This window comes from Castor canadensis, chromosome 15, assembly GCF_047511655.1.
Source record: "Castor canadensis chromosome 15, mCasCan1.hap1v2, whole genome shotgun sequence".
Classification (NCBI taxonomy): domain Eukaryota; kingdom Metazoa; phylum Chordata; class Mammalia; order Rodentia; family Castoridae; genus Castor; species Castor canadensis.
The window spans coordinates 42,133,297-42,155,726 of NC_133400.1; the positions used below are offsets into that span (position 1 = coordinate 42,133,297).

The 22,430-nt window shown below is 40.1% G+C and overlaps 1 pseudogene; it reads right to left on the reverse strand.

Moving 5' to 3' along the window:
• Positions 1 to 15,369, reverse strand: part of LOC109675402 (olfactory receptor 14C36-like) — a 56,298-nt pseudogene extending 40,929 nt beyond the window's left edge.
• Between the last annotated feature and the right edge of the window lie 7,061 nt (positions 15,370 to 22,430).

Below are 22,430 nucleotides of genomic sequence, written 5' to 3' on the forward strand. Positions count from 1 at the left end.
AATCCAATAACATATCAGAAAGATCATTCACCAGGGCCAAATTTGCTTTATTTTAGGGATGCAGGGATAGTTCAACATATACAAATCATTAAATGTAATACAGCACATTAACAGAAGCAATAACAAAAACTACTTGGTCACCTCAACAGACACAGCAAAAGCCTACAAGATGATTCAACATAATTTCATGATAAAAGCTCTGAGGTAACAAAAAATACAATGGATGTACCTCAACATTATTTTTTTCTGGTTTTGATTTGCATTTTTTATTCATTTATTCATATGTGCATACATTGTTTAGGCCATTTCTCCCTCCTGTCCCCCACCCCTCCTTCTTCCCCCAAACTCCCTTGCTTCCAGGCAGAATCTGTTTTGCCATTTTCTCCAATTTTGTTGAAGAGAAGACATAAGCAATAATAAGAAAGACAAAGCATTTTTGCTCGTTGAGATAAGGATAGCTATACAGAAAGATTCATAGCATTGCTTCCATGCACAAGTGTGTTACAACCCAAATTGATTCATCTCTACCTGAACTTTTCATTAGTTCCTGATCACCTTCTCATATTGACCTCTGTGGCTTTAAGGTTACTGTATTAGCTCCTCTGCAGTGGAGACATCAAACACTTTCAACTTTTGGGTTTCCTACCTATCACCATAAATCCCGTATGTGCTCTCCCCATAGCATGTGACCCAAGTCCAACAACATTGCGGCATTTGCCCTATATCTAAAGTCCACATATGAAGGAGAACATATGATTTTTTGTCTTCTGAGTCGAGCTAACCTCACTCAGAATGCTGTTCTCCAGTTCCATCCATTTACTTGAGAATGATAAGATTTTATTATTTTTCATGGATGAGTAAAATTCCATTGTGTATAAATACCACATTTTCTTAATCCAATTGTCAGTAGTGGGGCATCTTGGCTGTTTCCATACTTGGCTATTGTAAATAGCGCTGCAATAAACATGGGTGTGCAGGTGCCTCTGGAGTAACCTGTGTTGCATTTCTTTGGATATAACCCCAGTAGTGGGATTACTGGATCATATGGAAGATCTACATTTAGATGTTTAAGACGTCTCCATATTTTATTCCAGAGTAGTTGTACTAGCTTGCAATCCCACCAGAAGTGTATGAGGGTTCCTTTCTTCCCCACATCTATGCCAACTCCTATTGTTTTTGGTATTTTTGATGATAGCTATTCTAACAGGGATTAGGTGGAATCAGTGTGGTTTTGATTTGCATTTCTGTTATGGCTAAAGTTGGTGAGCATTTTTTCATGTGTTTTTTGTCCAACTGAATTTCTTCTTTTGAGAAAGTTCTGTTTAGTTCAGTTACTCATTTCTTTATTGGTTCATTGGTTTTGGAAGAGCTTAATTTTTTAAGTTCCTTGTATCATCTGGTTATCAGTCCTTTGTCTGATGTATAGCTGATAAATATTTTCTCCCACTATGTGGGTGGTCTCTTCAGTTTAGAGACCATTTCTTTTGCTGTGAAGAAAGTTTTTAATTTTATGAACTCCCATTTGTACATACTTTCTCTTAGTTGCTGAGTTGCTAGGGTTCTATCGAGGAATTCCTTGCCTATCCTTATTACTTCCAGAGTGTTTCCTGCTCTTTCCTGTACTAACTTCAGAGTTTTGGGTCTGATATTAAGGTCCTTGATCCATTTTGAGTTGATACTAGTATAGGGTAATAAACATGGATCAAATTTCAGTTTTTTTGCAGATGGATAACCACTTTTCTCAGCAACATTTGTTGAAGAGGCTCTCTTTTCTCCACCATGTTTCTGGTGCCTTTGTTAAAAATAAGATGGGAATAGCTGTGTATGGTTTCATATCTGGGTCTTCTATTCTGTTCCACTGGTCTTCATGTCTGTTTTTGTGCTAGTATCATGCTGTTTTTATTGCTATTGCTTTGTAATATAGTTTGAAGTTGGGTATTGTGGTACCTCCAGCATTGCTAATTTTGCAGAGTATTGTCTTGTATATTCATGGTCTCTTGTGTTTTCAAATGAACTTTAGGGTAGATTTCTCAATCTCTGTGATGGATGTCATTGGGATTTTGATGGGAATTGCATTATGCATGGACATTGCTTTTGGTAGTATAGTCATTTTTACTATGTTGATTCTACCAATCCATTAGCATAGATGATCTCTCCACCTTCTATAGTCTTCTTCAATCTCTTTCTTCAAGGGTTTGTAGTTCTCCTTGTAGAGGTCATTCACATCCTTTGTTAAGTTTACTTTTAGGTATTTGATTTTCTTTGAGGCTATTTTAAATGGCATTGTTTCCATATGTTCTTTCTCAGTTTGTTCATTATTGGTGTATAGAAAAGCAAATGATTTTTGTAACTTAATTTTGCAACCTGCCACGTTGCTGTATCTGTTTATGGTGTCTAGGAGTCCTTGAGTAGACTTTTTTGGGTCTTTAAGATATAAGATCATGTCATCTGAAAATAGGGATATGTGTAGTTTCTTTTACCAGTTTGAATTACTTTTATTTCTTGTTCTTCCCTAATTCCTCTGGCTAGGAAGTCTAGGACTATGTTGAATAAGAGTGGGGATAGTGGACACCCTTCTCTTGTTCTTGATTTTAGGGAAAATGATTTCAGTTTTTCTCCATTAAGTATGATGTTGGTTATAAGTTTGTTGTATATAGCCTTTACAATGTTAATGTAGCTTCCTTCTGCTCCTAGTTTTTTCAGAGCTTTTATCATGAAGTGGTGTTGGATTGTATGGAAAGCCTTTTCTGTTTGTATTGAGATGATCCAGTGATTTTTGTCTTTTCTTCTATTAATATGCTGTATTACTTTTGTAGATTTACATGTTAAACCACCCATGCATTCCTGGGATGAAGCCAACTTGGTTGTGGTGGATGATGTTTTTGATGTGTTGTTGAATTCGGTTTTCTATTATTTTATTGAGGATTTTTGCATCAATGTTCATTAAGGAGATTGGCCTATCATTCTTCATTTTGGTCGTGTCTTTGTCTGGTTTGGGTATAAGTGTAATACTTGCTTCATAAAATGAGTTAGGCAGTTTTCCTTCCCTTTCTATTTTGTGGAACAGTTTAAGGATGGTTGGTATTAGTTCTGCTTTATAGGTCTGATAGAATTAAGCAGACAATCCATCAGGTCTTGGACTTTTCTTTTTTGGGACATTCTTCATTGCTGCTTCAATTTCACTTTGTGTTGTAGATCTATTCAGGTAATTAATATCATCTTGGTTCAATTTTGGATGGATATAAGTATCTAGAAATTTGTCCCTTTCTTCAAGATTTTCTAATTTATTAAAATATAAGAACTTCATGTAATTTCTGTTGATTTCCTGGATTTCTATGGTGTTTATTGTTATCTTCCCATTTGTATTTCTGATTTTACTGAGATGGGTTTTTTCACACCTCATTTTAATCAAGTTAGCCAGGGGGCTGTCAATCTTGTTTATTTTTTCAAAGAACCAGTTTTATTTTATTGATTCTTTGTATGTTTTTGTTTTGTTTCTATTTCATTAGTTTTGGCTCTTATTTTTATTATGTCTCTCCTTCTGTTTGTTTTGGGATTTGCTTGTTCTTGCTTTTCTAGGAGTCGGAGATATAGCATTAGGTCATTGATTTGAGATCTTTCTGTCCTTTTAATACATGAACTCATGGCTGTAAATTTTCCTCTTAGCACTGCCTTTGTTGTGTCCCATAGGTTCTGGTAGGTCATGATTTCATTTTCATTAACTTTTGGGAACCTTTAATTTCGTCTTTTATTTCACCAATAACCCATTTATCTTTGAACAAAGTATTGCTCAGTTTCCAATTGTTCGCTTGTTTTCTACTGGTGTTTTTGTTTTTGAGTTCTAGTTTTAAAGCTTTGTGATCAGATAGAATGCATGGGATTATTTCTATTTTCTTGTATTTGCTAAGACTTGCTTTGTGCCTTATGATACAATTAATTTTGGAGAAGTTTCCATGGGCTGCTGAGAAGAAGATTGTGCAGAAGTTGGATGAAATATTATATAGACATCAGCTAGATCCATATGCTCTGTGGTGTGATTTCATTCTCAAATTTCTTTATTTTTTTTTGCTTGGATGACCTATATACTGGTGATAGGGGGGTATTAAAGTCTCCTTCTACTATTGTGTTGGAGTCTAAATATTCTTTGAGGTCCTTCAGAATATGTTTGATGAAATTGGGTGCATTGACATTGGGTGCATATAGGTTGATAATTGTTATTTTCTTTTGGTGTATTTCACCTTTTATTTTTATGGAGTGTCCTTTATCTCACCTGATGAATGTAAGTGTGAAGTCTACTTTATCTGAGATAAGTATTGCTATTCCTGCCTATTTTTGGGGGACATTGCCTTGGTAAATCTCCTTCCAGCCTTTCACCCTAAGCCTGTACTTCTTTCTTTTGATGAGTTGGGTCTCCTGTAAACAACATATTATTGGATCTTCCGTTTTAATCCAGTTTGCCAAACAGTGTCTTTGATGGGGGAGTTAAGTCTCTTAACATTCAGTATTAATATTGATAGGTATGTGGTGACTCCTGTCATTTAGTTGTTTTAGTTGTTTAAGGGTTTGATTGTGTGCAGCTGAATCAATGTTACTCTCTGATTCCTTGTCTTTTCTTCTCCTGTGGTTTGGTACTGCCTGTCCTTTAATGGTTTTGTTTGCTTTCATTTTCTGTGTGCAGAATTCCTTGAAGAATCTTTTGTAGTGGTGACTTGGTGGTCATATATTTTTAGTTTCTGCTTACCATGGAAGACTTTTATTGCTCCAACTATTTTGAATGATAGTTTTGCTGGGTAGAGTATCCTTAGGTTGAAGTTATTTTCATTCAGTGCCTGGAATAACTCACTCCACACTCTTCTTGCTTTTAAGGGTTCTCTTGAGAAAGTTGCTGAGATTTTGATGAGTTTATCTTTGTATGTTATTTGCTTTTTCTGTCTTACAGCCTTCAATATTCTTTCTCTATTCTCTGTGCTTGTTGTTTTAATGACAATATGTCATGGGGTAGTTCTGTTTTGGTTAAGTCTGTTTGCTGTCATGGAGGCTTCCTGTATCCGAATGGGCCTGGCTTTCTCTAGGTTTGGGGAATTTTCTGTTATTATATTGTTGAGTATATTATGAATTCTTTTTGCTTGCACTTCTCCTTCAATGCCCATGATTCTCAAGTTTGGTCTTTTGATGGAGTTTGTGAGTTCCTGAATTTTCCTTTTACAAGTCTTATATTGTTTAACTAATAGTTCTTCAGTTTTTCCTTTAATTTCCATTTCATCTTCAAGTTCTGAGATTATGTCTTCTGTTTGTTCTAGTCTGCTGGAGTGGCCTTCCATGTATCTGCTTCACTCTATTTTCTGAGGTTTCCCATATCATGGGTCACTTCCTCTTTAATATTGTCAATTTTCATCTTTATTTCATTTATCTCTGTATTTATCATGTTCTTTGTTTTACTTTGGTGTTTATTTAGGGTTCCAATGAGTTCATTTATTTGTTTCTGTGTTTTCTCATATTTTTTATTTTTGGTGTCTTGGAATTTCTTGAGTGCCTCTTTTACATTTTGGTTGACTGTGTCTAGTAACATATCCATTAAATTCTCAGTGACTACTACAGGATTTCTTCTTTCACAGTGTTCTTGTGGGTTTCTTGGGGTTCCTTGTTGTAGTTTATCTTTGTTCTGTAGTCTATCTTTGTAGGAGTCTGGAACTGGGTATCCATTTTCTTCATTTCCCTCTGAAACGTGTATTAAGTTATTTTGGGGGGAGAATGATTTCAATCCCTTTTTCATCTTCCCATTGCTCCACTTGGTACTGTGTAACTAAGTTGTTCATAGGTATTTGTGGTTTCAGTCACCTGTTTTTTTTCCCTTGGTTTAATTTTGTTTTCTGTGTGTTGGGTTTTAGCAGTGTATGTATGCTATTTCTGTCCCTGGTCTGTGTGTGATTTAGTATTAGCTGACTCACAATAGTAAAACTAAGAAAACAATTTAAAAAAAAAACGAAACAAAAATAGACAATCAAAGAAATCAACAGGGAGAGGTGGACAAACAGACACAGACAAATAAACAGGAAACAAAACAAGCAAACAAACACATAAAGAAATTCCAGGTTCGGAAGCAATAGAATTTCAATCTTAGTAGTTCTGGTGTTACTCCTTCAGCATCAAGTCCTGTTGTTCATATTTAAACAGAGGTTCCATCTTAGATTTGTGAGGTTGTTGGGGAGATTCACTAGTTTTTGGTTCCTACCTTTCAGTGACAACTGCTTAATCACTCCTCCCTCAGTGAGGTTTGCCAGTTTGAGTTTGTATATTGTCCTCAGGTTCTGGAAAACAGCTCTGCAGCCCACCAGCTGTCCTGCTTTGGAGTTGGGTTTTTGCTGTGTTGGTTTATTGGCAGCTTGTTTCTTTGCCTTGCCCCCTTTCTCTGGGGCAAGGTCAGAGATTGGTCAGCCAACTCTCTGCTGTCAACATGTTTTGATGGCTTGGTGATTGTTTTTCAATTTTGCAGCATCATTTGACTTTTGGTGTTGCTCACTGTCTCAGGAGATGACTTTTGTGGACCTCTATCTGCCCTATTTCAGGCAGCAGCTTATCACCCACCAGCTATCAGCCCTTCTGCCTTTCCAGGCTTTGTTTACTGAAAATTCCTGCAGATATCAGCACTTTAAACTTCCCCTCTTCTCCAGTGCACTTACAGCACTCTGCCCCTTCTGCTGCATGTTCCTTTTCAGTTCCTTGTATATATTATTCAATTTGGGTTTTTTTTTGGCTGGGAGGTATTAGTCTGTCTGGGGACTATGCTGATTTATCCCAGGGGTGGCTGTGAGAATACCACATGATGCTTATTGGCTCACTTGTTGGTCTGCTGAATGTCTCCCTTGCAGGTTGGAGCTGGCGTTTGGCAGTGAGCCCTCCTGTTTTCTCAGTGTAATGTGGCATGGAGAAGCTTTGTATGGCCTGGGGGCTCATGGTGTCAAAGTTTTGATTTTTCTTGTTTTTTCTTTTTTTTTTGCCAAGGGTGGCTCCAGTGTCTCACAAAGATTTTTCCTTTGTGGAGCTCACATTGTTTGCTTTTGCACTCTAGTTCCCATCTTGGATCTTCCTCATACATCAACATTATATAGGTTATATATGACAAATAGATAGCTAACCTCATACTTAATGGGGAAACACTGAAACCATTTCCTCTAAAGTCAGGAACAATTCAAGGGTGCCCACTCTCTCCACTCCTATTCAGTGTAGTCCTGGAATTCCTAGTCAGAGCAATAAGGCAAGAAGAAGAAATAAAGAATACTAGTAAGTAAAGAAGTAGTAAAACTATTCCTGTTTGCAGATGACATAATCTTATGCCTTAAAGTCCCAAAAAATTCCACACAAAAGCTCTTTGACACCGTAAACAGCTTCAGCAATCTATACTACAGGGCTGTAGCTATAAAAACAGCATAGTACTGCACAAAAATAGACCTGAAGACCAGTGGAACAGAATAGAGGACCTGAATAAGAATCCATGCAACTATGATTAAGTAATCTTTAACAAAGGTGCTAAAAACATACTATGGAGAAAAGATAGCCTCTTCAACAAACAGTGCTGGGAAAAGTGGCTATTTCTGCCTGCAGAAACTGAAATTAGATCCAAGCCTATCACATTGTACTAGTATCCATTAAAAATGTATTAAGGACCTTGATATCAGACCTGAAACCTTGAAGCTAATAGAGGAAAGAGCATGGAAAACACTGGAAGCAATAGGTATAGGCAAACTCTTCCTCTGTAGAAGTCAAACAGCTCAGCAACTAAGAGAAAGAATTGACAAATGGGACTACATGAAATTAAAAATCTTCTGCACAACAAAAGATATGGTTTCTAATTGATGAGGGCACTTACATAATGGGAGAAAATCTTTGCTAGCAATACATCAGACAAAGGACTGATAACCAGAATACATAGGAAGATCAAATAACTAAATTCCCCAAAATAATCAATGACTCAAAAAAGAAATAGGCAACTGAACTAAATGGAAATTTTTTGTGGGAAGAAGTTCAAATAACTAAAACACACCTGAAAAATATGCTCACCATCTCTGGCCATGAAGAAATTGCAAATCATAACCACACTGAAATTCCATTTAAGACTTGTTTGAATAGCAAATATCAAGAACACCACCAACAACAAATGTTGGTCAGGATGCAGGAGAAAAGGAACTCTCATACCCTGCTGGTAGGAATTAAACTAGTTCAGTCATTATGGAACACAATGTGGAGGCCTCTTAAAAACCTATAAAGCAATACCACTCCAGGGATATACCCAAAGGAATGTGACTCAGGTTACTACAAAGGCACCTGCACACCCACGTATACTGCAGCACTATTCACAATAGACAACCAATGGAAGCATCTAAGATGCCCCACTACTGACAAATGGATTAAGAAAATGTGGCACATATACACAGTGGGATTTTATTAAGCCACAACAAAAATGAAATTTTGTCATTTTCAGGTAAATGGATGGAACTGGAGAACATCATCTTAAGTGAAGTTAGCCAGGTTTGGACTACCAAAATTGCATGTTCTCCCTCATATGCAGATTATAGACCTTAAACAAATGCAGTAATATTACTATTGCACATGTTTTACACACTAAGGCAGACCATGCCTTGGAGGGATATGGAAAGGGAAGGAAACCAAAATGTTCACTGTGGTTGATGTGGTCACTGTATAGGGATCAATATGGTAATCTTAAACTGACTGAGGACACTATGGGAAGGTGATTAAGAAGTAGTGAAGCTATGGAAATTGGTCTGTGGGTCTTTCTTAATAATAAAAGTAGACCTACCTTTTAACCTATTAATACCACTCTTCGTCGTATATCCAAAGGGATGTAAATCAATATACAAGAGACATACCTTCATACCTATGTTTAATGCATCTTCCATCACAATAGCAAAACAGGAAATATCCGTGGTGCCTAATAATGAATAAGCAGAGAAAGAAACATGGTGTGTGTACATATACTGTGGAGTACTAATCAGCAGTAGAGAAAACTGACATTATGTCATTTGCAGGATAATGGATAGAAATATAGATCATCATGGTGAGCAAGGTAATCCAAGCTCCAAAGAACAAATACCACATGTTCTCACTTGTTTGTGGAACCTAGATCTAAAGTGATAATTATTATAGTAATTATAAGAAGAAGACCTGAATGTATGTGGAAGACTATGAGGTGAGTCAGTTAGCAGAGGAAAGAGGAAAAGGCAGGATGTTCTTGGGTGAAGAGGATGGAAGTACATTACATATATGCTTATGAAGGCAGCATAATGAAACCAACCAAAAATTGTTTGAAACGTGGAGGAAAAGTGGGAATGGAAATATTATTTCAAGGATTTATCTTTTCAAAGTACACTGTACACATCTATGGGATTATCACAATTAAATTCCCTCATCTTATTAATGTATCACATTTCCAGAATTGTTGCTATTTATCAGCTGGACCTGGTTGACTGGAGCCATAAAAGATGAGGGGAATACTGAGTCTTGCTCAATAGCCACTTTAATGAAGATCACTTCTGCTTTTTACAGACAAGAGCATTTGGTCAGAAAAAGCATGTCAAGTATTATGTGTCAAGGTTACATTAGTAGAAGGCAGCACAGTTAAAATTAGCTCTTTGTTATGCCTTTTTGAAAATAGAAACAGAGAAGAAAGAGAAGCACACGGTCAGCATAACCTTCTTATTTACATCTGAAGGACATGAAGCCATCTGGGGAAGCTTCAGTACTGTTGTTTTTATGGATGTCTGATCCTGAGACTTTTGTCTTAGTTCCTCGGAGCTTTCTCACAAGGCCAGATACCAACTCACACAGGCAAGGTCCCACTGCTGGGATCTTGTAACAGAGGTATTATTTAATTATCTGCATTGAGATCAAATATTGCTGGTATTAATGAATAACTTTCTTATCTACTTAGGACACATGAGTAGCTTTTGGTGTGATGATTCAAATAATTGGAAATTAGAAACTCTCTTACAAAGACATTGAGGTTTGCATTTTAAGTGCATATCTAACTTTAAACCTTAAATAAGCTCCACTAATATTTAGAAGTTATTTTATCCTAATTCCATCTGCAGTATGTGCAGAATTTAACAATATCCAAATAGTCATGTGACAGAATTATTAACTCAGAAAACAGTTAAACTGATAGAGTTCATTGTAATAAATCTAAACTTTGTCTAGTGTGATTCCATTCTAATTACTAATATTATCTTTTGATAATATGATGGTAATATAATGATAATTCTCGTGGGAGAATTAAATTATAGCCTCAATGTTGCTCATTCCTTTTGTTGGTCTTCTCATTTCTTGTGGAAGAGTTCTAAACTTCCCTTATATCACCTGAATCCCCATCTACTCTCAATTCTTAAAAGAGGCCTTCAGTTCACCAGGAAGAAACCAACACAAATTTTGAAATAAGAAACTCTCAAGGTATCTAAACTTTTCTTCACTTCTAGCCTGTCACTAGACACCTGACATTTGGTTTACCAGACCCTCTCTCCGATGAAAATTATCATCTGTCTTAGACAGCTTCTGATCTCTATGACAAAATATTTGACATAAACAACATAAAGAAGGAAAGATTTCTGGGATACCCCCAGGAACCTCAAAGCCTCTTAGAAAAGAGCAGACTCACTGTAGCTTTTGTGCAAAAGCCCTAAGAAAGATTGCAACAGTCAAAGAGGACAGTTACTGAACTCCCTTGTTCTCTCTCTGTGTAGGACCAGGAAGACCCAGTCCTGAGAACATGATATCTGCACTTAGGCTCATAGCCATAGCAACATGATAGCCAATCCTAGTATGGAGATCAAGGGAAACCTGGGGACTGCCACATACTCCTCCCTGCTTTTCTGCACTGCTTAAATATTCTCTTGAGAAAACAAACTATGCCATTGCTGCCTTGCACAATTCCAAGTTCATGTCATTATTCACTGCTCAAACACCCAAGGCCAGAGCTGGTGCCTCCACTGCAGCTGGACTGTGGCAAGTGGTGCCATGAGTCGGCTCTGCTCTAAACATCTTGGCAGTATAATTCAAGGAGGGACAGGCTTGCTGTGGAGCCCCAAATCAAGGTGGGGGACAGAATGGGGAACTCACTGAGTTCAGAACATAGCCACTTCTTACAACTACTGCACTCTTTGCTAAAAAGTAAAGGTATATCTTATACTGAGGGACAAATTTAAGATTTTATAGAGACAGTTATCCAATTCAATCCTTGGTTTCCTGAGCATGGAACTTTGGATCCTGATAGCTGGAAGCAGATAGGAGAAAATGTAAAAAGAGCTCACCAAAGATGGGAAATATTCCCATTCATTTACAACAGGCACTCAGAGACTTAGAAAGATGCCTAGCCAAAGAAGATTTAAGTATAATTCCTGTCAAAACACAGGTCTGCCCACCATTCAAATATTTGGGACACACCAAAGTTGATAATATAGTCAAACCTCCTAACCTAAAATTAAACATAAAAGAGGTTATTACATTAAATGAATTACAGACATTATTAGGAAACATTAATTGGATTCGGCCTTTTCTTAAGATTCCCTTGAACACTTTAAAACATGTATTTGAACTATTAAAAGGTGACTCACAATTAAACTCATTAAGAAAATTAACTCCAGAAGCACAACAGGCTATACAACTTATTGAAACCACTCTCCAACATAGTTTCATTAACAGGATAGACCCCAGTCAGCCCCTCCAGCTACTCCAACTACTTCAACAGGGGCTATTACACAATGGCCAAATAAAATGATAGAAATGCTCTTTACCCTAACACACCCCTTAGGACTATTACTCCCTATATACAAGAGGTAATATATCTAATAATGAAGGCAAGACAAAGATGCAAACAATTGTCCAGCAATGATCCATCACACATAGTCACTCCCTTCACCAATATTTACATAGATTATCTTTATCAACAAAACTATTTATGGCAAATTGTAATTAGTAATTACTCAGGACAATTTGACAATCACTATCCCAAAAACCCTACCATAAAATTTTTAACTTCTCGGGCCTGGATTCTACCTTGCATCACAGCCACCAAACCCTTAGCCGATACAATCATAGTATATACTTACTGATGGCACCAATAATGGGAAAGCCGGTTATATAATTTACTCCCCTTCAGAGACATGTACAGAACAAATAAACATTGCAACTCCAGGAGCAACTGCACAACATATTGAAATCTTAGCAGTTCTTACAGCTCTGCAAGCTCTCACTGGTCCAGTCAATATAGTTTCAGACTCCCAGTATGTAGTTAAAGCCATTAGCTCTACTGAAACAGTGAGACTAAAAGGAGATCCTAATTTTACCATTTTTCAGTTATTCACATGGGCTCAATTGGTCATTCAGGCTCGTACTTCTCCATTTTTTATTACTCATATCCATTCACATATAGGCCTGCCTGGCCCTATGGCCAAGAGAAATCAAGCAGTAGATCAGCTGATGTCTTTCACTACTGTAAGAACTCTCAAAATTCTTTTTCTATTTTTCAACAGGCCTTACAAAGCCACTCTTTATTACACCAGAGTGCTAACAAGTTACACAAGTAATTCTGAAACTTGACTCAATACCAATGCAAACATGTTATTAGGGCCTGCCTCACCTGCAGTACTCTTCTACCTTTGGGCCTTAATACTGGCATCAACCCTTGTGGTCTGAAAACAAATCATATCTGGCAAACTGATGTTACTCATATTCTCCAGTTTGGCACCTTAAAATATGTTCATGTGACAGTTGACACATACTCTGGTGTCTTCTTTACCTCAGCCCACACAGGGGAAACTACCAAACAGGCCCTTGGTCACCTGCTTGGTGCTTTTGCAAACTTTGGAATTCCAAAGTACATAAAGATGGAGAGTGGTACTGCCTATATAAGAAAAAAATTTTAAGAATTCTGTAAATTATGGGACATTACTCACAATATTGGAATTTCTTACAATCCTCAAGGCCAAGCAATTGTAGAACACCAACATCAAAGGATGAAAATCCAACTTTTTAAAATAAAAAAGGGGGAGTTCACCCTCAAGTCTCCACATACTCAATTACATTTCATCCTATTGACTTTCATGTACAGAAGTGGAAAGCCACTTCTGTGCATGAAACACCTGCCCAACTATGTGTGGTCTTAGGAAGAATTTAGAGACAAACACATGGCAGGGACCTGACCCTTTACTAACTACAGGTGAAAGGTATGTTTATGTCTTTCCACAACATGAAAGACGACCAAGATGGCTGCCTCTCCGATAAATCAAACCAGTCACAGCCATTGACGGGACCCATGAAGAGACTTCAGCTAGACAAACTTAATCCTAGTCATTGATTTAATTTTAGACTTTGGACTTATGCTTTTGGGCCTACTTAGTATTATATGGCTAAAAAAACTAATGACTCAAAAAAATTGACCACCAAAAAAAAAGAAACATTTCTAAATGTATTTGTCATACAAAATAAAAGAAATAAAAAAGGTGGGGATGTGGGAAACCCTCAGGAACCCCAAAGCCTCTTGGAAAAGAGCAGAGTCACTGTAGATTTTGTGCAACAGCCCTAAGAGAGATTGCAACAGTCAAAGAGGACAGTTGCTGAACTCCCCTGTTCTCTCTCTGCATGGGACCAGGAAGACCAGTCCCAAGAACATGATGTTCTACACTTGGGCTTGTAGCCATAGCAACGTGATAGCCAATACTAGTACAGAGGTCAAGGGAAACTTGGGGACTGCCATATACTCATTCCTGCTTTTCTGCACTGCTTAAATACCCTCTTGAGAAAACCAACTACGCCATTGCTGCTGGCATAACCCTGAGTTCAGGTCATTATTCAATGCTCAAGCACCCAAGGCCAGAGCTGGAGCCCCCTGCTGCAGCTGGACTGCAGCAAAGATTTATTTTGGTTCATTGTTACCGAGGCATCAGCAAATAGTAGATTGACTCCATAATTTCTGGACCTGTGTGGAGACAGAACATTATGGGAGAAAGGGAGTGGAGAAGCAGAGTTGCTTACTTTCTAGCAGCCAGGAAGCAGAAAGAGGCAGGAAGGGGCCAGGGACAAGATATGTCTTTTCAGTAACCTACATTATTCACATAGGTGCAACCACACAATAATGTCATCTTATTATGATCCACCAAGAGTTTAATCCATAGATGAGGTCAAAGACCTCAGGATACAATCATTTCCAAAAGTCCCATCAGGTGACAACCAGACCTTTTAATACAGGAGCCTTTTGGGGATCATCTCACATACAAGCAAGAACACCTCCTTCCACTCCATCTGTATGTCCCAATAGATATGATATGTTCTTATGAAGGACTTCCTGCCCAAAGCCTCTTCATAATTTATTGACCATGATTTGGCAATTAAAATCTCATGATTGATCAGTGAGAAACATTCTGCAGAATTTTGTTTTGGGGCAGAGAATCAGCCCAGATTCTCTCCTTTGGCTGCAACTGTGAAGATGTTACCACTGAGAGTTAATGGCAGACTAAAAAAGCTGAGGACATGCAGAGTCTGTGAAGGGTCTCTCTGTGGAGAGAATCTGAGAATGAAACAGAGAGGAATAGTTGTCCTGGATGGGCTGGTGACCCCTAGTCATACTCTTTCCTTCTCTGTTTTTAACTTAAATTTAAATTGGCCTCTCTACTTACTGGGGATTTGAACTTAGGGCCTTGAGCTTGTTAGACATGTGCACTTCTACTTGAGCCCATTTTTACTTTAGTTGTTTTTTGGATAAATATATTGTTGATTCTGTTTACACAGTTTTTCATGCCTCTACATTTATGGGATACTTCTTTGCCATGATGTGTTGTCACACTGTGCTTGGGACAGTGAAGATCTGACAGTATGTTGTTCTGAATCATCCATATCAAGCTTTCTAGGATGCTAAGGGTCAGAAATGATTTTGTGAAGCACAGACATGCATATTTCACTCAAGAATAATAGCCAAAACTACTAAGTGACTAAAGAGAAACATGAATGGGAAAATAAAGGTGAATGGACTTCACATGGATACATCCTAAATGGTTTGCCTCAGTTGCAGAGAAGCAAGGCATGGTATTTACTCTGAGCTACCTAGCAGCCCAAGCAATGAGAGAAATCATTGCAAGAAACAGGCTGTTGACAGAAGAAAATAAACACATTGTTTAGAGAAACCACAACCTTTTCTGTTGCTGGAAACTTGATATTCTTTCTTCGGACAATTGTAAAATTACACTTCATATCGATGCCATTGGAATCTATGCTGGAAATTTCAGAACCATAGTGGCAGCAATGGCTAATTCTTCTGAGGGCAAGAAACATAAAGACATCACTGAGGGCCTTTATATCTGCTACCATAATTTTCCTCAGAACCAAGCCAAGAATTAAAGCAGTAGTAACCAGGTGTTACCACTGTTGGAGGTCTTGTTTTCAATTGCGAAGATTCAGCTACCCTTTGACCTGATATGATTCAACAGAGCCCTAAACAGACCAGAGCCAGTCATGTGGGAAAGCACCCTGCTGAATCAAGAGAAAGGCCCAAAGAGGGAACAGGTATAAAGGTCAAAAGAACACGCTTGAGATATTAGAAAACAGAAAAGAAAGGAAAGCATTCACCAAGGACTAGTAGGAAAAGAAAATGACAGAAGCAAAGTAGTCAAGACCCAACAGGTCCCTACAGGACGATGCTCGGTGTACTGGCCCTGCTCATGCCTTAGGGTCAGGAAATGCAATTCAGGGCTGGAAGAGAGGCTCAAGAGGATGATCTCCTACCTAGCAGGTGTAGGTCCTGATTTCAAAACCAACACCATCAAAAACAAGTAAATGAAAAAAGAAGGGAAGGGAAGGGAAGGGTGGGAAGGGATGGGTAGGCAAGGGAAGGGAGAAGGGAAGCGAAATGAAAAGAAAAAAGAGAAAGGAAGAGAGGAAAGAAGGAAAGGGACAGGAAAGAAAGAAAGAGAGAAAGGAAGGAAGGAAGGAAGGAAGGAAGGAAGGAAGGAAGGAAGGAAGGAAGGAAGAAAGGAAGGAAGAAGAAGAAATGGAATCCACCAGCTGCTGGCTAGATGGTTAGTTGAAGACCTGTTTTCCACAGTTGCTTGCAGGGTCCTACAGATGTCTAAGATCAGATTTTGACTTTGATATAAGCCATTTTCATGTGCCCAGGGGCCTGGGCTGGGTGAGCCTTATGTCCTGGCTCAATCCTTCCTCACTGACAACATCTAGGGTGTGGAAAACTGAGACTCATAGAGAGAGGAGGTTGTGGAAGACAGCTTCCTTGACCATCACACTGCAGCAACTCCTGCTGCTTTGGCATAACTGCTGCTTGCCTAAATGACATTCAATATCATCAAATTTCTTCATTTTTCAAGTAGCTGAGGACAAATATGACTCTGGCTCCATTTTGCAGCCTGCCTCCACTTGAAAAGGAAAAAGACTTTGAAAGACATAAAAGGATTTTTCAAAACAAAACCTAAGCTAGGCATGATGGCTTACAGCTTTAATCCCAGCACATTAAGAGGCAGAGATCCAGAGTATTGCAGTTGAAGACCAGGGTGTCCAAAAGGTTACCCAGACCTCACCTCAACAAACAGGCTATGAGTGGTGGTTCATCCCTGTAATCCCAGCTTCGCAGGAGGGAAATGAAGATGGTAGGACCCTAACAAAATCATGAGACACTGTCTAAAAGTAAGTACACCAAAAAAGGGCTAGGGGGAGGGCTCAAGTGGTAGAGCATCTGCCAAGCAAGCACAAGGCCCTGATTTCAAACGTCAGTACTGAAAAATATGAAAGAAAAACTCAGAATACCAGATCATGAAAATATCCTCCATTACTGCACCTGAGAAAGTGGATTTACAACCCACGATCTCCAGTCTTTCCTTTCTTCCTACTGGGGCTCTGAAAGTTATTGCACAAAATATGCTACTTTTTTGGACTTTGTGAAAAATATGCTCATGTGTCCAAAGTCAAAGAATGAGCTCAGAGACATGTAGAGTACAGTGAAAGCAAGATTTTCACGGTGGTTTTGCAAGATAGGGAGCCTGGGGGTCAAACACCCAAATCAGTTACAACAAACACTGGGTTCTCTAGCGTCCTTCCCCTGTTTCCTTGTTGGCTGAGGACCATGGGGTTTACATTTTTCCCTTACATCAGGTATATTTCCTGTTGGGTCATTTTAACACATGCCCCTCTTGGGTTTGGTCAAAGTTTAGAAGGAGACATTAGTGGTTTCCATATCCATTTGTGGGGAAAGGTCTCCTTGTGATATGTGCTTTCTGACACACATAGTTTTCACCCATTTCCTCATTTTATCCCCCACCCACTTTTTAAGTTCTTTGTCAGTTGGCCTTCCCCAAACTGATATGCGAACAACAGGGCAGGGTTAAACGCCTTGCCTTGAAAACAGAGCAAAACTGGCTTTGTTTTTAATACTTCAAACAGAGCTCCTGGGGAGGAGCCATAGCTGGGACAGGTTCCCAGAAGTGGGTCATTTTGTCTAGAGACATTTTGGGGTTGATGTAACTGGGTCAGAGTGGGAGTGTGCTACTGGCATGTAGTGAAATGCCAGAGATGGCACTAACTATCCAACAATGCACAGGATCTGCCTCACATTGTAGAATGATCCATTTTGGAGTCCAAGATCAAGGACACATGACCTGGAATCATTTAGAACCAGGGAGTCGCTAGGAAATATATGTATTTTAGTTTGCTTCTGACGTGTTTTGGAGAAGTGTCCCTTGTAATCCCATGTGTTGAAGGCTTGGTCTGTAGCCTGTGGTGCTTTTGGGAGGTAGTAGAACCTTTAATCTGTGGGGCCAAATGGGAGGAAGTTAGGTCATCCTTAAAGGAGATATTGGGATCCTGGCCCTAACCTGGTTTCTGGCTGCAATGAAGGAAGCAGTTTCCTCTGCCAGACACTCTTATCATAATGTGCCACATTGTCATATACTCAAAAGCCATGGAGTCATCTGGCCATCAAATGAAACCGCTAAAATGGTGAGTAAAAAATAACTTTTCCTCCTTAAGAGTTCTTCATCTCAAGCATTTTGTCACAGTGATGGGAAGGTGATGACACATTTGTCAATGTTGCAGAGGTTGAGAAACTGCCCTTTCATTCAAGTGAAATTCAGCTATGGCATGCCTGCTGGAAACAGGTACCTGCAGACCCTGAAGAAAGGTGATCACTCCACCTGAACAACTTTGACACCATGATAGTCTATGCCAGGCATCAGCATAGCCTCATCTCTTCCAGTGACAGGAGAGGCCTTGGGCAGGCAGACAACTTCCCAATCCACCCCTTCCTCATCTATAAAATAGAGCTTTTTGCCTGTGCACTGTGTTGACCAAATATAAGCAAATCTATGAAAGAGCTTGGTGAGGTGAAAAAAATATATAGGTGAAGTCTTTTATTGTACTAAGAAGAGCATCTGTTTAGCCTAGATACAACTACTATGTGATAGTTATGGTAAAGTGGAAAATACAGCTAGGGAAATAAAACTTACCCATCATTTCACTAAGAAGTAATAACACTTAACAGTTAGGCATGTGTCTGTAGTTTGTCATGTGTGTGTCTGTGTGTGATTTTTCATGTAAAAGTGAGATTGCCACACATAGTAGCACATGCCTATAATCCCAGCACTTGGGAGGCTGAGACCAGAGGACTGCAAGCTCTAGGCCAACCTAGTCTACATGGCAATACCCTGTCTTACAAATAAAAGGTGGAATGGATCATATAACCAGACCCAGTGTTATGCACATACACACACCACTTCTCGAGAGGCTGAGGCATGAAGATCACTTAAGCCCAGGAGCTGAAGTTCAGTCTGGGCAACATAGTGAGATCCTGACACTTACCAAAAAAAGCACCAAATGAAAATGGAATCGTGCTTTTTCCACAAATATGTATAACAAATAGCATGTCTTGCCAAAAAAATGTTTCTGTGACTACATGACAGAGTGAGGCAGCCTTCACCAGGAAGTGATGGGTTTACCCAGAAGGGTGAGTTCACACTGCCTCACCCACACTCACTGGCCTACTTTACCTCCTGATGGATATCTCTGGGATGGAAGTTGGCAACTCTGGTCTGGGGATGGACTCATATAAGTCACTATGAATCTTGTGACTCACAAGACAAGTTCAATGTGGTAAAATCCACAATTCAATACTATTTGGAGCAGCAAAACCCCAGATATCACCTGACTGTCCAAAAGAAAAGTTGGAGCTATTATCAACAGTCCTACCAAACTATTTTAAATAACTGTGAAAGCCAAATAATGACACCTAAAATTCTTTGGACGTAATGTTAAGTGAGGGAATTGCTTAGAAAGGAAAACTACAACGGTGTTTACAGTGAATATATTGCAGGGGTGCTCTCGGGTAGGATAACCAAGGGATGCTCTTTTATTTTCTTAATGTTTTATGATGTGGGTACCATGACATCCATAGTAACCAATGTCTGTAGTGAAAGTGTGAGTATGTGTGTGTGTGAGGAGCTTTAGGTCCTTTCTTTGCACATTGCTGGGGTTCAGGTGGACCAGGGTAGTGGGAAGGGAGCAGATAGACAGCAAAGCTAGTTACTCTATTGTGGTGATCAGGGTAATCACACCCAGGGGCAATGTGTCTCCAATATTCTGCTTTCATGCCATCCTTGGAAATCAGGCCTAGGATGACACCCCTAAATCTGGAATTTTCTCCTGTAGAGATAGTTCTGAGATGAAAAGGAACTTTATCACTGACAGAGCTCTGTGACACACACTCTAATTTCTCAGACATGACTGAGAGGACATGGGGCAAGTCTTGATTTTCTAAGGTTACCTGTTGACCCACAGGCTCCTGTGGCCCCAAACACATGGCCTGGGACCAGGCAGGAAAGAAAGGGCATCTTCTGAAGCCTGTGGTCTGCATGCTGGCTGAGCGCTTGGCTGACTCTACTGGCCTCCAAAATTTTCCTGCTCACTTGGTCACACCTGAGTGGGAGATCCAGGAGGTGGCCCTAATTCTAGAGGTGAGGCCTGCAGTTTTTGGTGGGTTACATGGACAAAGCCTTCTTTTCTTTGCTTCAACTTTTGTTGGCTGCTCTGGAAGGGAACAAGGAGGTTCCTGTCCTCCTGGCCCCGGGTCAGAGCCTGACACCATTAAGCAGCACAAAGTTGGCTCTAGGGTGCAGAGGATTCTACTTTCCTTTAAGCCATTGTGTTGCCTTGGGCAGTGAGGGTTCACACTAGATCTCTCTCTCCCTCCTAAGTGTCTTTGTATCTGCCAGTCTCTATCTCTCCCTCTCTCCCTGTGCTCTTTTTACCCTCTCAGATTCTCACCATCCCCTCCAGGGACAAAACTGGGAATCCAGCATCCACTCAAGACTGACCTGGTGTACTGTGGACTGAGACCCAGGCTGCTGAGGTGATAAAGCAGGCCAAGCAAGAAAGGCAGCCCTGCCTTGTGCCCCAGAATGCAGTGCCAGTGCCTGGACTTTGGAACACACTCAATGTGTGTCTTTATTTTTTTTTTTACCACAAACCAGAACTATGCCACCTTTTGAAACAGTTGGCTTCACAGATGTTTGAAAATTCTCTGATACTTGTAGACAAATGATCCACATCAGACTGTTGCTAACGGTCAGTTTTGGAGCCAGTGAGAGGTATGACTGATGTGGGTCTGCCACTCTGTCTTCAGCTCATCCATCATAGCTCAGCAAAAATCCTAAAGGGCCACTGGAGTCCCTGGCAGGCAAGGTTGTTTACATTGGAACATGATTGTGAAACTTCCAGAAAAAAAGAGAAGTGGTTAAAAAATATGTATTCACTGGGCTTCTACAAGAGCCTTACTTACACAGGAGCGGAAAGATTCCAAAGCCTTGTTCTTCCTGGGTAAAGGCTAGTTCCCTGTCTGGCAGCACCTAAGTAGATGCAAGGACCATCCCCAACCCAGGAGCCATGTGGCAGGGACAGGAAGAAGTGGAGGGCTCACCTTCATTGCTCCTCACACCTGTCACCATGTGGTTCCCATGGATCTAACATATTCTCCCTCAGAAATCATATGAATTCAGCCACAGATCCTGCTGACAAGGAAATAATTTTCACTTTTAATTCAGACTCTCAAGGCTAAGATGACTTTGCTCAGTGTGGTGAGGAAAGACAGAGCTCTGCTCAGAGCTAGGACTACTGGGGTTGTTGGGAAGGTCATGGACAGAGGAGTATTTAGGAACCCCAAAGGCAGGTGGAAGGGGCAGAGCCAGAGGCCTACAGAGACAGAACATCCAGCTGCTGTAGCTGACAAGATTGGCAAGAGGAAGATTATGCACCTGCTTCCTCTGGAGAGCAAGGCTGCAAGTTACAGCTATTGTCCTCTGTCATGCCCCAATAAATATTACTGGAATCCAAAAGAAAAAGGAATTAAATAAAACAACTTTGAAGTTCTAGGCAAGGGGTGATCTGGCAAGGGTGGGGTCCAGGTAGTGCTGGACATCCAGGGTCTCCAGACTGGTGTACTGGCATGTCAAGGCTGCACAGTACTGCATACCAAACCCTCTCATGGCTGAGTCTTGGCATTGGATTTTTCCTTGAAAGGAAGTATTGGAAACAATGGGGGACACCTTAGTGCAGCAGCTGCCCAACTTGGAGGAGGGAAGAAAGAAGCTTGGGCCATGGAGAGTATGGGTGGGCTGACTTCCTGGTCAGGCTTTCTGCCTGAGAGCTCAGGCCACCTGGAATAAAGCAAATAATGATGGGGACACACCAGCTATGCTTTAAATTTTGTGGGGATATCAACTCTGATCGTCACAACTGATTTCCAGTGTGGATGTCATAATTGTCTCCATATTGCAGGTGGAAGCTTTCACAGGGCCCACAGCAGGAAAACACCAAGTCAGAGCCTCCCAGCTTGCTAGAACATCCACTCCAGACTTGGTCAGCACCAAGAGCCCATTTTCTATGGTGTTCCCCATCTTTGGAAGTAGGAGATTTTTTTAAAGCTTGGTTGCCAATGAAAAGGGAAGATAGGAAGGAGAACCCAGGGACTTTCTCTGACAAGTCGAGTCCAGAGTCCCCTACCGGTCAGACTGAGATTTATTGACAGACATGGGCATGGGTTCCTTCCCTGAAGGCAGGTCATGTTCGCTCCACCACCAGAATCAGGAGCCTGCAGACCTTAAGGGTCAGGCCATGGGCCGGGATGGTAGGGTGACTGTACCTCTCACCTCTCTGGAGATCAGACATGGCTCTCCACCTTTCTGAATGGCTGTCTTCCTTTCCCTTTTCTCTGGGGCCACAGATGATCTTTCTTGGGATTGTGAGAAGAGGTCTTCTTCACTCAAAAGCACCCTCAGGACCCAAACACTTTACACAGTACTAAACATTCCAGAATACTGTCTCCATTTTCCTAGGGATTCACCTGGCCCAGTAACACCAGAGGAGGGAAGGTGGGG